The following is a 17,081-nucleotide window of genomic DNA, read 5'->3' on the forward strand; positions in this document are numbered from 1 at the left end:
ATTAGCGGCCCTCTGCATTTTAGCAGATGATTAGTTATACATGTTTGTTTGCTTGAAGAGCAGGGACTAGCAAATGATTCGGCAATGGAGAGGCGAAAGGAGAGAGAGGGGAGAGGGAACCAGGGCGGCAGCAGGCAGCTAATGGGGCTCCTCTGCCTGGCGAAAATGGAGCAGTCGGTGACAAGAATTATCGACTCATTCACTTGCGGTTTTGAGATAACCATATGTACAGGGGAAGGGGAGGGGGGGTGGAGAAATACCCTCACTCAACCGCTTTTTCCATTCAATAAATTCGCTTCAGAATATATTGGATTGGGGTTTGATGGCTATTTCGTGTTTTGCAGAGTGCTGACACTGGTATGATTCAGTAATTATTGTTTCTTTTAAGTTATTGCTGTAATTTTGCTCTCTAAGATCCCAATCAATTTCTGCCTCTCAAGGGCACGCTTGAAAAGCGATATTTGAAAACAGCCCTCTGATAGATTGTGCTGCTAGACAGTGGCTGAGACAAATAGCCTAATCTGGCACAAATTAGCTTGGCTTCCACAGATAGTTTTATACAGCAATGTAAATTATATTGTCAGGCCCAGTCACTTTCCTGCTTAGACTGCAGCTAACAAGGAACCATGGAGACGTGATCGGTGCTGCTGCGCCCTCCCAGGGCTGCTGCAGAGCCATTTGTAAGAGGGGAGAGAGAAAGAGAGAGAGAGAGAGAGAGAGAGAGAGAGAGAGAGAGAGAGAGAGAGAGAGAGAGAGAGAGAGCATCAGTGCCTTGGGTAACAAAAGCAAGGTGGTCCAGTGTGCTAGAACAGGAGGTGTGGATTGGACAAGTTCTGAGCATTCCAGGCAGCATGGAAGGAAGCCCTTGGAAGGAGATGCTCTGGAATGTGGGTTAGGCTGGTCCAGACCCCAGGAGGGATGCAGGAGAGAGAGAGGCAATGCTCTGTTGGGAAGTAGCGGCAGAGATGCCAAGATCAACCACCACCTCCTCTCCTCCAAGAGAAATAAATGGTTTCAACTGGGCTGGGCTGGGGGAGGGATGAGATGTGCTGAGCTGAGCTGAAGTGAAAGCTATGCTGAGCAGAGCTGGATGACAATGGGCTGAGCAGATCCGCCAGCTGGCTGCCCTGACCAAGGGGAAGAGCCTGGCGGGATGCACTGACCAGCACAGGGCAGGCATTGCCCGCCTCCCCTCAAGTCTGTATGACAGGACTTCTCTACCTTTACCCCAAGTAGATCCCTCTGGACACCATTCTTAGCAACTGTCTAGTCCCTTCCCCTTTCTGACACATCTGGAACCCTAGGTCTCCTCACACTACAGGCACTTCCATTTCTCTATGCCCCTTCACCACCAGCACCCTCTCCAACTTCACCCACAGACCCCGTTCTTGGACTTGGCTGGGAACACTGCCTTGCTGTCGTTTAGTATCTGTCTCTTGAGTTCTCAGAGATCCCTGGGTTCTAGAGGAGGAGCAGGACCCCCACCTCAAGGGCAGGGACCACGGCTACTAAGTAACCTTCAGAACTCTGCTGGCCCAGGAACACAGAAACCAATGAGGGGTCCCTGCAAAGATGCTGTGGGACAATGCTTTGGTACACTGGTTTAATAAAACGTTGGTTGGTCAGTAGCCAGGCGGGAAGTACAGGCGGGATAAGCAGAGAGGAGAATTCTGGGAAGGGGAAGGCTGAGTCAGGAGATGTCAGCCTGCCGTCCAGGGAGCAGCATGTAACGGCACACAGGTAAAGCCATGGAACACATGGCAACATATAGATGAACAGAAATGGTCTGAGTTTAAGTGTAAGAGGTAGTCAGTAGTTAGCCTGAGCTAATGGCTGAGCAGTTATAATTAACATAAGCCTGTGTGTTTATTTGGGTCTGAGCAGCTGCAGACCAGGCGGGGGACACACACACACACACACACACACACACACACACACACACACACCCCTTCCAACTACACAAAGATACCTCATGAGTAGGAGGAGAAAGGGTAAGTGTGGGAGGGAGGCAGAAGCAGGGCATCAGTGAGTACAGAGCAGACACACCTAGCCCTTATGTAGGGCCTGAGATACTAAGGAAACACTGTCTCTTCCCCAGAGCTCTGGTACCTAAGGGATATGGTTTTGGATATTTGCTGCTACACAGCCCCACATCCTCAGGTTCCCAGGCTACACTGGGACTGCCCTTCACAGTCAAAGGCTCATCTTCACAGAATGTCTAAATAGCACACAGGACAGAAGGGCTCTGACAAAAATAAGGTCTCCACAAGCAAATGCCCCAGCCTCCTTGTCTAATAATGGCTCAAACCCCTTCAGTGATTTTAAGAAAGGCTTTAAAGTTGAATTTAGTGTCTCCTGCCTGGACCAGCCATTATCTGCTATATTTGGAGATTCTTAACCAAGTTCTTTTACCTTCCTGATTAGTTATTTCCTTCTTTTCAATGCCTCTGGGGGATGTTGGGTTGCTACCTCTGCCTCATTTGCTGGAGAAATGAGAATCACAGGAATGGATGACAGAATTACAGCCTTAGCAAGGGCAATGCAGCCATCAGATCTAATCAAAAATACTGTTTGCAAATAGCAGAGCACTTTTCTCCTTTGAACCTAATAGGTAACAGTTGACCCATGCCAGATGCTTTGCATAAGTTGTGTTTCCTAAATTAATTAGCTCATTCTGTTAAAAAAAAATCTAAATGCACAATAACACAAATACAACAGAAGTTTATCTGACACTTACACTAATTCCAAAATGGTACCCCTAATGAGTAGGACAGCTTTCTTTCAAGCAGTGACAGAGGCCCAGGATCCTTCCATCTTGTGGCTCCTTCATCTTCAGCATACAGGTTCCTACTTGCTGTGCTCATCTGCATCATGTCTGCAAAGAAGGAACATGCTTGTTTGTCCATGGAAGGGTAGATGTTTTCTGGGCCATGATGAGAACTATTTGTAAACATGCTACCAGATGTACCTCCTTGGCACTGACTGCAAAACTCACATTAATGTGTTTGTACCACAGAAAAGAAACGAGAATGACAACTGATCACCCCATTATTATTAATATTGGAATAATATTAATATTATTGTTAATATTATTTGACTCCATATCAGGTGCAGAAACTGAGACGTCTGGTCCAAAATCACATAGCAATAAATATAGAGATAGAATTTAAACATGGCTGTCCTACTCTGCCAATTCATAACAACACAAGAAAACAAAACCTAACCAAGAACCAAGAATTTGGACAAATGTCACTCATTTTCCCTAAGGCTCAGCTTGGAAACACAGGGTTCAATCACCTACTTCCAAGTGGAACACTAAATAGACCTAGGAAACAGAATGTGATTTATTTCCTTTGAGAGCTTTGGCAGAGTTCACTCCCTAGTGTTTCCCATGAGGCTCAGGGAGGTTAATGACTTGTTTAAAGTCACACAGCTAAGTAAGCACCAATCAGAAATGTAACCTACTATTCTCAGTCCATGTCAAGGGTGCAGTCCTCAGCCTCACAACCTCCTTATCCCCTGGGGCTTTTCACATCATAGCAGGAAACAAAATCAGAGACCACCACACCCCCATGCTTGCTCTGCTTGGACACTTATGCCTTCGTCACTTTTCCTGAGGGAAACAATTTAAAGAGAAAGGGCCTTATTTTGACTCATGGTCAGGGAAGTTCTGCTGGTAGCTTGTCTCATTGCATCTTCAGGCAAGAAGCAGAGAGAGCTAAATGTTTATGCTCAGCTTGCTTTCTCCATTAGAAGCAGTCCAGGACCCAAGACCTGGGAATTGATCCTTCTACTTTTAGGGTAGTTCTTTCCACCTCAATGAACCTAATCAAAGCCATGGGCTAACCTAATCAAGATGTGTGTACCACGGCTTGTTTCCTAGGAGATTCCAAATCCTGTCAAGTTGACAGTATCAACCATCACAGCCCAGTACCAATTATCTGAATCTAGGAAGGTGGGTATTTTGGAAGTGCACTGTTTCTTCACTTACCAAGACCCAAACCAACAATATCAAAGATTCCATCAATGAAGAGGTCAGGAGAGTCTCCACAAATTCATGGTAAGAAGGACAAATCTCCTTGAAGGCAAAAATTATGTCGTATTGTATTTATATCCTCAATAGCTAATGTAATACTTCAAAACCCAATAAACGTCTACTAGATAGAAGCATGTCTGAATGAGTAAGTTGAAGTATTCTCCATTTTCCCATCAAGAACTAGTCAAGGTAATTCCCAGAGGCCAAAGAAAGACTAGTCTCCCATGAAAGGGTTCTAGCAGGCCCAAGCATGGCAAACACAGGCCCAAGCATGGCAAACATGTCTCTTACCCTTCTCCCCCTTTCCTTCTACCTTGCTAAAAACTGTTAGACTATGTCTTAGTTGGGGTTTCTATTGCTGTGAAGAGACACCATGACCATGGCAACTCTTATACACAAAAACATTTAATTGGGACTTGCTTACAGTTGAGAGGTTCAGTCCATTATCATCATGGCGGGACATGGCAGTGTGCAGGCAGACATAGTGCTAGAGAGGGAGCTGAGAGTTCTACATATTGTGCAGGCAACAGGAAGTGGTCTGTCTCGCTAGGTGTAGCTTGAGCATAGGAGACTTCAGAGCCCACCCCCACAGTGACACTTCTTCCAACAAGGTCACACCTACTCCAATAAGGTCACACCTCCCATTAGTACCACCCCCTGTGATGATTTTCTTTCAAACCACAAACTACATTCTTAAAGCTAGCCCCCAAGGTCTATTCCCTTATTTGGCCACTTCCTGCTCCTGAGGTTGACCACCAAGGTCCAGCTATCAAAGTATTGAAGTCCAGAAATCAAAAGCCCCTTTTTGGCTACCTTAATTAACACGCACAATCAAAACAAATCAACTCATCCTAACACAGGGTTTCTCCTTTACCTTTAATACACTGCCATTTGCCTATGGGCCACATCTGTCTCCTCTCTATCCAGAGGCAGTCCTTTGTCCCTTGGGGAAATATCTCTTCCCTCTCCCTTGTTCCTCTCCCCTTCTCCCTCATCCTCTAGCTCCTGTCTTTGTCCCTTATCTCTGCCCTCTGTCCCTCTGAAGCAAATAAATCTCCTTTGTGCTGGGAACTTGGTCTTAGGTTGTCTGTGTGCCAATATTGATCCTTTCATCTCCTATTTCCCTATTGGCTGTTTTCATTTCATTTTTTTTTATTTTTTATAAAGTTTCATAGAATCTATTAATTAATGCAATTTATAACTGAAATCATCTGAAGTAACTTCCACATTAAACTCTTTCATGGAATCATTCTTCTTTTCTCTAGGCACTAAAATGTACAGTCTTCTGAGAATTAATATTATACTATTTATGCAACATATAAAAAACATTCCCATTATTTAGGCCCCTGAGCCACCTCATCCATTGCAAATGTTGAGCCTATAGTCTAGACACATTTACTGTACCATAACCCCACAAGACATACCTATAATGTATAAAATGGAATGTGCACTTTAAAGAAATAAAATATGCTATTTTCTATTTATACAGGGTATTTACCGTTTTGATGCTCTTCCTTCCTGAAGATCCACTCTTCCATATGGTAGCATCTCCTTTGAAGCTAACAAATTTTCTAACATCTGTTGTAGCGTGGGTGTGTTGGCATTCCATTTATACCTGAGATGAATAAATTTTAAAAGGGGAAAGGTTTGTCTTGGCTCCTGGGTTCAGAGATATCATTCCGTGGTAGCATGGCCCCATTGCTTTGGGCCTGAGATGGCACTGTGTGTCACGGCAGGTGGGCACATTGGAGGGCATCTAGTTGTCCCATGGTACCAGAAGAGCAAAGGCAGACACAAGGATGACTCAATAGACCCCCCCCAAAGGCACACACACCCCCATGACCTCATTTCCTCCCACTAGGCCTCACATCTCAGTGGTTCTAGGTCCTCCCAGGACTCCAAAGCTGGAGGCCATGACTTCATCATATGGGGACTTTCAGGTTTGCTAAGTACAAACAGTCTTGCTTAAACTAGAAGGGTCCCTGTGCTGCCTTTGTTGTTAAACCATATGCACACAGGATATAATCAGGGCAGACTGGTCTGTTTTGTTTTCTTATGCACATCATACATTTGGAGATGGGCTTCCATCGTTGTGTGGTATCTAGTGGATTATTGGTCTACAAGTAATATGCCCTTTCAAGATTTTCAAGATTTCTCTCCATTTTTTTCCAAAGTCTGTGGACAGTTGGGCTGTGAGGCTCCACCACACAATTTTCTAGATATATACCTTGCTTTGGATTTCCTAAGATGCTTAAATGTGTAAACTCAAGCCATTTATCAAATTTGGGAAATCTGCGAAGACTCATTCCTACTTGTCATTTTCCAATTTTTATATTTATGTTCATGTGACTTTGTCATTTTTACAGTATACTTTTGCTCATTAGTCCTTTTTTTTCTGATCCACTTCTACAACACTAAGCATGTGTTAGACATTTTGACTTTGTCTCACAGTGTCTGCTCGCCTGCTCGTTAGTTTGTTTGTTCTTTTCTATTCTGAGACCTAGAGATACTTTTCACCTTGCTCTGTAGCGTCACTGAATCTGCCTATGTCATATCCATCCTTCTTAAGCAGGTTCTGCATTTTCACTTCCCAAAACTCTACTTTGCAGTTTTGTTTAGTGTATTGTGTGTCCGCTATGATTTCATATTTTCTTTGTTTCCTTGAATCATGCTTTCTCTTATCTTAGTGAGCATATATATTCGGTATTTGGACTAAATAGCCAGTCTTTGTGGACTGTATTTTCTCCACATCCATCTTGATCTGGGATTATATTCTAGACATTGTGAGTATCATGAGTATCAGAGTTCCTCTGAACTCTGTTCTGCTCTCTGAAGATTATAGAACCATTGTTGTCGCAATAGCAGACGAGCTGAATGGACTCCGATGACAAACCATCTCACGGGAGGCCCTCTAAATCTCAGTCCAGTTCTTCTATCTTTAGCTGAGCGTCTTGGATGCTGCCCCACACGCACTTGATCCTGAAATCAGCCAGAGATTTGAACAGGGTTTATATTTAGCAACTGTAGGTGCCCAAACCTCTGTCATCTGCTTCTTCAAGGCAGAGGTACCACAGGTTTCCTGTGGGAATTTGAGCTAGCTCCCCCGTGTGATGCTAACTTCAGATGTGGTTATAATAACCAAGAAAGTCATCCAGTACTCTTCCTTTTATCTAAAGAAACTTTCAAAATTTTATTCACTTTCCAGTTCCTGCAAGTACTTGGATTTTTAAATTTCATATAGAGCTTATGGTTACTGTTTATGAAGGGTTGGTGTGAGATGAGCCTACTTCTCCATACTTAAGGAGGACTCACTGCCTCTCAATTACTTGCCCTACAGTATATTACGAAGGTTGCTGCTCTATTCACAATAGCCAGGAAATGGAAGCAGCTTAAATGTCCATCAGTGGATAAGTGAATAACTAAAATATGGCATATTTACACAAAAGAATATAATTCAGCTGTTAAGAAAAATGAAATTGTAAGATTCATAGTTAAATGGATAGAAACAATCATACTGAGATAATCCAAACCCAGAAAGACAAACCTCACACGTTTTTATTGTATTTGTGGATGTTAGCTTTTAATCTTTAGAATAGTGTGCCTCATTTGGAATAACCACAGAGGTCAGAAAAATGTGTAAGAAACCATGGAGAGGGGGCCCTTCAAGGGAAGGAAGACAGAACACAGTGATGTAAAGGTGGAAAGCAGAGTAATAGAACAGGAAGGGTTAAACCGGGTGGGGGGGGGGCAGGATAAAGGAGGGAATCTAGGGAAAGGAAACTAGGTCTGAAAAGGTCATGAAAGACTACTACAGAAGCTTTCTAAAACATGAACACATTAGAGCTTAAGGCATACAGACCTTAAATGGAGCGACCCTACAACAGAGCAACAATCCCCCCACTAAACACCATAGGCTAACAGCTAAAAGGCCCAGCGCCAGGGATGGGTTACCCCTATTGGAGTTGTTGGCCAGTGACATCCCCCCCCCCATATTGCTGGAGATTGCCATTGTTCTTTTACCCTTCAGAACCTGACAGTAAGAGCATGTTGCTGAAGACGTCACATACTTGAGTCATTCAACGTGGTACTGACCTGGAAGCGTCAGGCCAATGGCTAGCTTTCATAGTGCCAGAAGGTGTTAGGCATGTTCATGGATAAGAAAAGTAACTGCCAGTCTTACCCAGGAATCAAGCATTTTTTATCCTTAGACAAAAACATACCAGAAAATGTATTGATCTTCATCATCTCACTTGTTTATCACTCACTGACTACCTTGCCTCCTCTATTTTGACTCCCCCCACCGACCAGACTGTTCATATTCTTTTATTTAAGGTATATAAATCAATAGAAAAAATTAAAATTGTAAAAAAGAATCTTATCCAGCTGTGAACTCTATGGATTATAAGAATAATCTTCCTAGCCGGGCGGTGGTGGCGCGCACCTTTAATCCCAGCATTTGGGAGGCAGAGCCAAGCGGATCTCTGTGAGTTCAAGGCCAGGCTGGTCTACAGAGTGAGATCCAGGACAGGCACCAAAATTACATGAAAAAACCCTGTCTCGAAAAAAAAAAAAAAATCTTCCTAGCAAAATATGGTCATTGATGCAATAGTAGCAACCGATGGCATGAAAGTCACTAACCACTCTCTAATTGAATTCAAGGCCCAGTCCAGAAAATGGAACCCATACCTGGCACAATTACAGAGCCAAGAACTTATAGCTAGATAGGTTATAGGCCCTAAGGGAGAACCTATAGCTAGTCCTCTGCTAATGAGACATAGTACTAAACTACCTCCCAATGACTTCTCATTATACCCATAGACTAGTGTGCCTCTCATCAGGGAAGCTTCTTTGGGTGGTAGATGGTGATTAACACAGAGACCCACAACTGGCTGGGGGATGTCAAGGACGGGAGTGCTCACTCTTAAATGGGATGTGCATATCACACACCCCTGCATCCAACACTCAGGGATCAGGGCCAAAGAGGAAGCAAGAAGGCTGCCACATCCAGAGGCAGTGGACGACTCTAAGGCAACAGTGTTTTCTGAGCATGGCACAGCAGTTATGAACTCACAGAATTGTGACGGTGGCGTGTGAAAGCTCAAGCCACACAGAATCCCAGCATGGTGGTGGAAAGTGAGCATGAAGGACCGCCTGTAGCTGAGGAGCTATTGATAACTGAAAGCTGCCCGGAAAGTAAGCATTAGCTTTCTCTAAGGGTGTGGTCCTTGGTACATCTAACATGCTCCAGTGGGTGGCCATACACCCAAGAGTATATAGGAAGTTCTAATGGAGTTTATGGGTGTGTGTGTGTGTGTGTGTGTGTGTGTGTGTGTGTGTGTGTGTGTAATAAAAATACACAGCTGAATGAGTACAAAGTGGGAAATGGATCTGGAAGGAGATTGAAGAAGAGATAAATGCAATCAAAAGAAAATTTATGAAATTCTCAAAATATTTAATGTAAAAAACCTTTTAGAGCTTTTAGAAGCAAGATGGTGTACTTGTGACGGGAGTGTGAGAGGAGAGCATTCAGTTTGAAATGCAGATGACAGCAGACCTTTAATGTGTATCAACTGCAACATCTTTGACATGTCAACAGGCATTTATTGATTTTCCACTACATGTCAACCAGGGAATTTCCAAACAGGACTCCTGATGGGTATCCCATGTCAAAACTCTCCCGATACTAATTAATGGGAATAAATAAACCACTCTCGACATAATTAACAATAATATCTACAGTTCTGTGTGCTGAACACATGCTACGTGCTCTGACTCTAATCCTCACAACAAATCAACATTTCTCTCACCTCTACTTCACACACCCCATGTCAGGAAGTAGAAAATAATCAGAGTCATACAGGCTTGAGTTTGTCTTGACATTGACAGACCCTAGGTAAATAATACCACCAAAGACAAATTACTTACTGTCTATGAGCCTCAGTTAACTTACCTATAACACTGGGCGTTCAAAATGACAGTACTGATAAGAAATAAAAAACACCTGCTAGAGAACCCCGCTCATACTGGCTATTACTAATTTTACAGATAAGAAAAATCTTGTGATTGTAATGTTTAGATAACTTGGTAGATAACTTAGGAAGTTATTTTATCATCTAACAGGCAGGGCTGGGTTTCAAATCTGAATCTAGCGAAGTATTTTCTTCACAGCTGACTGCATTCTCTTCATAATCATCACCAATTATTGAACACCTATTGTGTCCAAGCAATACACTAGGGTTTTGTATAACAGGAGTCAACCCAGAAACTAACCAAATATTAATAAGGCAAGATCTGGAGGCTGCGGAGGCTCATTTGGAAAAGAGCTTGCCATGCAAACATTCAGACCTGAGTTCGCTTCCTTCGGAGTCACAGTAAAAAGCCAGATTTGATGGCACACATTTGTAATTGTTTGTAATGACAACTAGCCAGGTGCAGACCAGTAGATCCTAGGGGAATCACTAACCGACCAGCCTAGACTAGTTAGCAAGCTCCAGGCCAATGACAAATGCTGTCTCAAAAATCAAGGGTGACAGCTCCTGAGTAATGATACTCAAGATTGTTCTCTGGCCTACACACATACACACACACACATACACACACACACACACACACACACACACACACACACACGCATGTGCGCATGCACATATACACTTGCATATACATAAATGTATGGATTCCATCTTTAAAAAAAAAAACTTTAAAGAGTCAAGATTCTCATGTCAGCAAACTTTCCTTCATGGAATCATCAGAACTGTGGGCCTTTGGGATAATTCTTCCTATTGCAGAGTTAAGGTCTTCCCCTTGAGGGAAGCCATGTCTTGAATTAAGGTCTTCTACTCTACAACACTACAGAAAGACATCTTGGTCTTTCTTCAGAGGTAGGGTTCCATAAATGATACCGGTCCCCTTTTCATTTTAGAACATGTTTAAATGTTCAGATGGAGTCGGAGAGAGAACAAAACTTGGACAGACAAATATCCATGGTGCTGTCCTACCAGTAACAGGGACAACAGAGTCCTCTGTTCCTTTTCACTCACAGGAGAGAGTCAGGCTGGGTATTACTCACACATTTTATGTCTTGCGTGTCAATCAAGTCCCAAGTTATAATAAAGCTTCCTTTGTCAACCCTGTCATTAGTGGGTCCAGGATTCTTGAGGTGTGTATACAAACCTCCCACACCCACACAGTTATTTAAAGTGATTGCTGAAGTCACTTAAAAGTGATTATCTAGTCTGTTGGCCAGATTCCACCTCTCTCCTACATAATGTGGCATATTTTATTGTTTCTGCTTGTTATCTCATAATTGGTGAGTTATAGGTGTTTGTAAAATCTTAGTAACATTGTCAGACCTGTTGGTCTTTCTATTCATGCATTTAGATATTCAACAAATACTTATCAAATGACTGCCTAGGTGAAACACAAACTCAGAATTAGCAGAATTGTGTTTCTTATTTTCTTACATCTGTGTGTGTGTGTGTGTGTGTGTGTGTGTGTGTGTATACAATGTGTGTGTATGTGTCTGATGTGTGTTTGTGTGTGGGAGTACAGGTACATGCATACCACAGCACATGGGTCAAGGGCAGATGACCACCTCAGCTGTCAGACCTCATCTTCCACTTTATCTGAGACATGGTCTCTCTGTTGTTCACTGTGATCATGCCAAGCATGCTGGCCTTTGAGCTTCCAGGGACTGTCATGTCTCTACCTTCCATCTTCCAACAGGAACACAGGGATCACAAATGTACTTGCTTTAGTTAAAGTTTCTACTGCTCTGAAGAGACATCATGACCATGGCAACTCTTATAAAAAAAAAAAAAAAGACATTTCATGGGTGGCTTTCAGTTTCAGAAGGTTAGTCCGGTGTCACCATGGCAGGGAGCATGGCAGCGTGCAGGCAGACATGGTACTGGAGAAGGAGCTGAGAGTCCTATATCTTGTCCAGCAGGCAATAGGAAGTAGTCTGAGACACTGGGCAGGGCTTGAGCGTATATAAGACCTCAAAGCCCACCCCACAGTGACACACTCATCCAACAAGACCACACCTACTCCAACAAGGCCACACCTCCTAATAGTACCACTCCATATGTGCTTATGGGGGCCAATCACATTCTAACTACCATAGTACCCTACCATGCCTAGCTTCTTCGCATGTGGGTTCTCAGGATTGAACCCAGGTCCTTATACTTGCACAGTAAGCAAATAACCCACTATTTGGTACTTTCTATTTTCTATCATAGTCTGTTACAGGGGAAAGACTCTGCTTCTGGACTCAGAGATCTAGAAACCAATTCTGGCTCCTTTGTTTATTCAGTGGAAGACTTGTGTTAATTATTTCACCAAATCTCAGTCTGCATACCTGCAAAAGCATAATAATTTATTTGACATCTCTGAATGTGTCTTCCAAAGATCAAGTTAGGTTATACAATTAAAATTATAAAAGGCGTATGTCTTTAAACAGAAGTTATCATTATTAAAATTGAGTTTAGCCTGTCATTTGTGTTTATTACTAATTCTCTTCCCATTAAACATTCCAAATCATCAGAAGCTGTTGTTGCTATTATTGCCATGTCTAAGCAGGAAATCATTACTTACTGTTTTTATAAGTGAGTCAAGTGGCAAAAAAAAAAAAAACTCTTTGAAGTCAGTATATTTCCTCCACATAATTTCATGTGTTTTATTTATCAAATAAAAAAGTCACCCTGACCTTCTTGGGGCTTACAATATAGTCACAAATACAGATCATAGACATGGGATTAGTCATCAGTGGTAGTAAAGATGAACAAGGAGACGAGCATGTCTCCTTGTCAAAATCCAGCCTGAACAGAGCTCTCTGGAGGAGGAATAGAAGTTTACCCAGCAAGAGAATGGAGCAGGAGGCATGCTCCTGCAGAGAGAAGCAGGCATGGAAACCCAGAGCTGACAGAAGGCGCAGAGGATGCTAAGACTCATGGGAAATCTGAGATGTCAGTCAGGATTGGAGAGGACCAAAATGAGAGGCACGAGATAATCTGTTGAAATCGGCAGGGGGCCCATTGTGTGGGATCTCGCTGGCTCTTCTGAGCATACAGAGAATGTGGGTGGTCATAAAACGGGCCTATTTCCATCATTGTAGCATAGCCCTAAAGTTGCAGGACAATATCATTGGCACTCCAACCCTTCCCGGGATGTTCAGAAACTCTGAGCAGGGTGTATAAAAGAAATAAGTTCCCATCTCACCTGAGCCACTTTATTTTCTTTTTTTCAATAGTATATCCAAGGGGACCTGTGTGGTAAAAAGTTACAGAAACTCAAGATAGGTTCTTAGGCAAAATCACATAGAGGCCACGGAAGCTGTGACAGATTGACAAAATGGTTTGGCTTTAAGAGAAAACAAGTAGAAATTCAGACATCTTGTCAAAACCCTGAAGACTTCAGCAAAAGGGTCGTCATCAGATGACCTCAAGCTGACAAAGTTAACTGAGAAATGGCCAGCAAAAAAGAGCAAACCCCAGGAGAATATGATGTTCTAGAGGATAGGGGTTAACTGTTACCGCGCAGAGATGATGCTTGTTACAGTCGATGTCTGGTAGTTTACAAGTTACCATGGGTGTGGTGGTTTGAACAAAAAAGACCCCCATAATCTCATAGAGAGTGGCACAATTAGGAAGTGTGGCCTTGTTGGGGTGGGTGTGACCTTGTGGGAGAAAGTGTGTTATTGGGGGTGGGCTTTGAGGTTTCAGAAGCTCAAGCCAAGCCCAGTGTCACTCTGTCTTCCTGCTGCCTGGGGATCCAAATGTAGAACTCTTCAGCGCCATTTCTGCCCACATCCCACCATGATGATAATGGTCTAAACTTTTGAATTGTAAGCCATCTCCAGCTAAATGCTTTCCTTTATAAGAGTTGCCATGGTCATAGCATCTATTTATGGCAGTAGATGGGGAGCAGTTTCAGTACATGGAGTGAGACCAGAAGCCACCCCACATGGGCTGAGCTGCCACAGAAGTGGGTGTGTTGAGCCTGCTCAGAAAGAGTGGCTGGAAAATTACAAGAAGTAGTTGATTCAAAGATGGCGGCACTAGCCATATCTTTTAGAATGGACAGATTCAGGAGCTGGAGACACCAGTAATGGCTCTTGCAGAGGACCTAGGTGTGGTTCCCAGCAGCCACATCCAGTAGCTCACAACCACTACAGCTCCAGGAGATCTGATGCTGTTTTCTAATCTCCATGGGCACTGCACATATGTGCACAATGCATCTCAGACATGCATACACATGATTAAAAATAACAATAAATATTTTTTTTTTAAAAATGGAAAGATTCAGACACAGTTAAGTGTTAAAGATAAAGGAAAGCATTAATATAGTACAGAGTTCTAGCTCACACAAAACTGAGCAAGAAGGAAATGATCTAGATCAGTGGTTCTCCGCCTTCCTAAAGCTGCAACCCTTTTTGCTGTGGTGACCCTCAGATAAAATTATTTTCTTTGCTACTTCATAACTGCAACTTTTGCTACTGTTATGAATCATAACGGAAATACCTGTGTTTTCAGAGGGTCTTAGGTGACTCCTGTGAAAGGATCATTTGATCCACAGGTTGAGAACTGCTGATCTGGAGCTAAGTGGAGGAACTAGCCACAGAGAGGAGTGGGGAAATGGTAGCTTTGCCTTTACAGGGAGGACAGGGGCCATCTGACCAAACCTTGGCCAGCAGAAAAGAGGGTGTCTCCTTGACAAAACCCAGCCCCAATTGGAGCTCTCTGGAAGAGAAATAGAAGTTTTCTAAGCAAGAGAAAGAAAGGGTCAGGACTAGGACTGACACGACTCTTTAATAAGCATGTGCAAAAGCACCTTTCTCTTACAGATTTGAAAACAGCCAAATTAGCAGACGCCAGATCATGAAGCTCCACTGTTTACTGTGCTATTAATACGTCTACTCAAACTCCATGCAGACCTCACTAGTGGCTGAGATGAAGACAGTTTCCTGAAGGCAAACTTTCACTTGAAGCTCTAGTACTTAATGGTGCAACGTAAATATTCTAGGGCTTCATGAAGCTGAAGCAGGAAGATTCATGCAACAGCTTCACTTGTTTGGTGGCTGTTGGTTGGTTGGTTTTGCTTTTGCTTTTTTTGTTTGGTTGGTTTTTTGTTTGTTTGCTTTTTGACTAATACCTTTACTACCAGGAGGTACATGGTATATTTAAAACTCAAATATAAATACACATTCGAATTTTGCAAATAAACACATTCAGCCTTTTGAACAATTGCACAACTGTAGCCCTCCCAAGTGCACACACTGAGACACACTACTGGCCCTCAGGACCCACTAGTTTCATATCCACAGATTTGATGAACTGTGCGCTGACAGTGTTGGCGCTGGGCTGTCTTCCCTGCGATCGTTCTGGAGCCATACAGTGTGACAACTATTTACATAACATTTCCATTGGAATAGACGTTATAAATAATGTAGAGATAGTGTGTGGGAGGTTATGTGTAAGTTAGATGCAAAGAATGCCAGTGTACACAAGGGATTGGAGCATCCATGGATTTGGGAGTCCTCGAGAGTCCTAGAATCAACCCCCATGGATTTAGAGTGAAAACTTGATCTTTTAAGTAAAATCAAGAACAAGATCTTTACAAATCAATGAGAGGAGTTGCATCACAACTGGAAAGATGTCAGGAGCAGGGATGTTCCTGAAATTTCTGAAGCTGGGGGCAGAAGGAAGGTGGGAAAAACTGTAGACTGACTAGCCTATTAGAGCAAGCTTGCCCATTTTGATACAGTACTTACCTTCTCCATCTATTGTGGTTGACAAAGTGCAGGCCCTCCCTGTTTATCTTGTTCCTGAGGCATCTTAGTCAATGTTCTATCACTGTGAAGAGGCACCATGACCATGTGAACTCTCTAAAAAGAGATAATTTAATTGGGACTGGTTTTCAGTTCAGAGGTTGAGTCCATTATCATCATGGCAGGAAGCATGGTCGCATACAGGTAGACACAGTGCTAGAGAGGGAGCCGATAGTTCCACATCCAGATCTACAGGCAGCAGGAAGAGAAAGAGTCACTGGGTCTGGCTCAGGCTTCTGAAACCTCAAAGCCCCACCCCTCGTGACATACTTCTTCCAGCAAAGCCACACCTCTTAATCTCTCTCATAGAGTGTCACTCCCTAATGACTAAACATTCAAATGTATGAGTCTTTGGGGGTCACCCCTATTCAAACCACCACATGAGGCAAGCTTCTCCTAGAAGCCAAAGTACTTGTGGGAAGGAAGTTAGCAGCTGCTCACACTTTCCCCCAAGTTTTCACCTGAGCTTTAAATGTCACTCTACCTTGGTTTCTGAATTATTTATGAGACTATTCAACTGCTTTACCTCTATCAGGAGAGGGAGCTGAAGGCCACAGCCAGATCCTGGAAAGCATATCTCTCTATTCTGTACTGCTCCTCACAATGCTTCTGCATAGTGGGCTGGTGAAGACTCCAGCCATCAGTTGTCCTCTGTCTCCAAAACAGCAGAAAGGAAGGCCTTGGAACATGGGAACTTCTGGTTCCAGAGAGAGCTCACACAGCTCAGTGCCTGGGACTGTAATCTTAGAGACAACGCAACTGCCCAAGGTTGCAGAGACTGGTCTCAGAGCTCCTGATTCTGAGACCAGAGTTATTAGTTGCTTTCTATTGCATGTGATAAAAACCAAAAGCAGCTTGGGGAAGAAAGGATTTATTTGGCTGACACTTCCACATCACAGTCCGGCATAGAAGGAAGTCAGGACAGGAACTCAAGACAGGAATCTGGAGGCAGGAACTGAAGCAGCAACCATGGTGGAATGCTGCTGACTGGCTTGTTCCCCCTGGATTTCTGGGTTTGCTTTCTTAGACACCTCGGGACCACCTGCCCAGGCAGGACCACAAAGAATTGAGCTGGGTCCTCCCATGTCAATCATCAGTCAAGAAAATGCCCTGTAGGCTTGCCTACAGGCATTCTGATGGAAGCATTTTCTCAAGTGAAGTTCTTCTTCCCAGATAACTCAAGCACCTGACAAATTGACGAGAAAAGCAAATAAATAA

At 43.2% G+C, this 17,081-nt stretch overlaps 1 long non-coding RNA gene across 1 annotated transcript; it reads right to left on the reverse strand.

Annotated features, from left to right (window-relative positions):
- Positions 1-2,577: 2,577 nt before the first annotated feature.
- LOC114686552 lies at positions 2,578-16,098 on the reverse strand. The gene is made up of 3 exons (XR_003733585.2): positions 15,807-16,098; positions 5,535-5,651; positions 2,578-2,875 (listed from the first exon to the last, which is right to left on the reverse strand). It is a non-coding gene; the product is annotated as an uncharacterized LOC114686552 (long non-coding RNA).
- Between the last annotated feature and the right edge of the window lie 983 nt (positions 16,099-17,081).

This window comes from Peromyscus leucopus, chromosome 17 (genome assembly GCF_004664715.2).
Source record: "Peromyscus leucopus breed LL Stock chromosome 17, UCI_PerLeu_2.1, whole genome shotgun sequence".
NCBI classification, from domain to species: Eukaryota; Metazoa; Chordata; class Mammalia; order Rodentia; family Cricetidae; genus Peromyscus; species Peromyscus leucopus.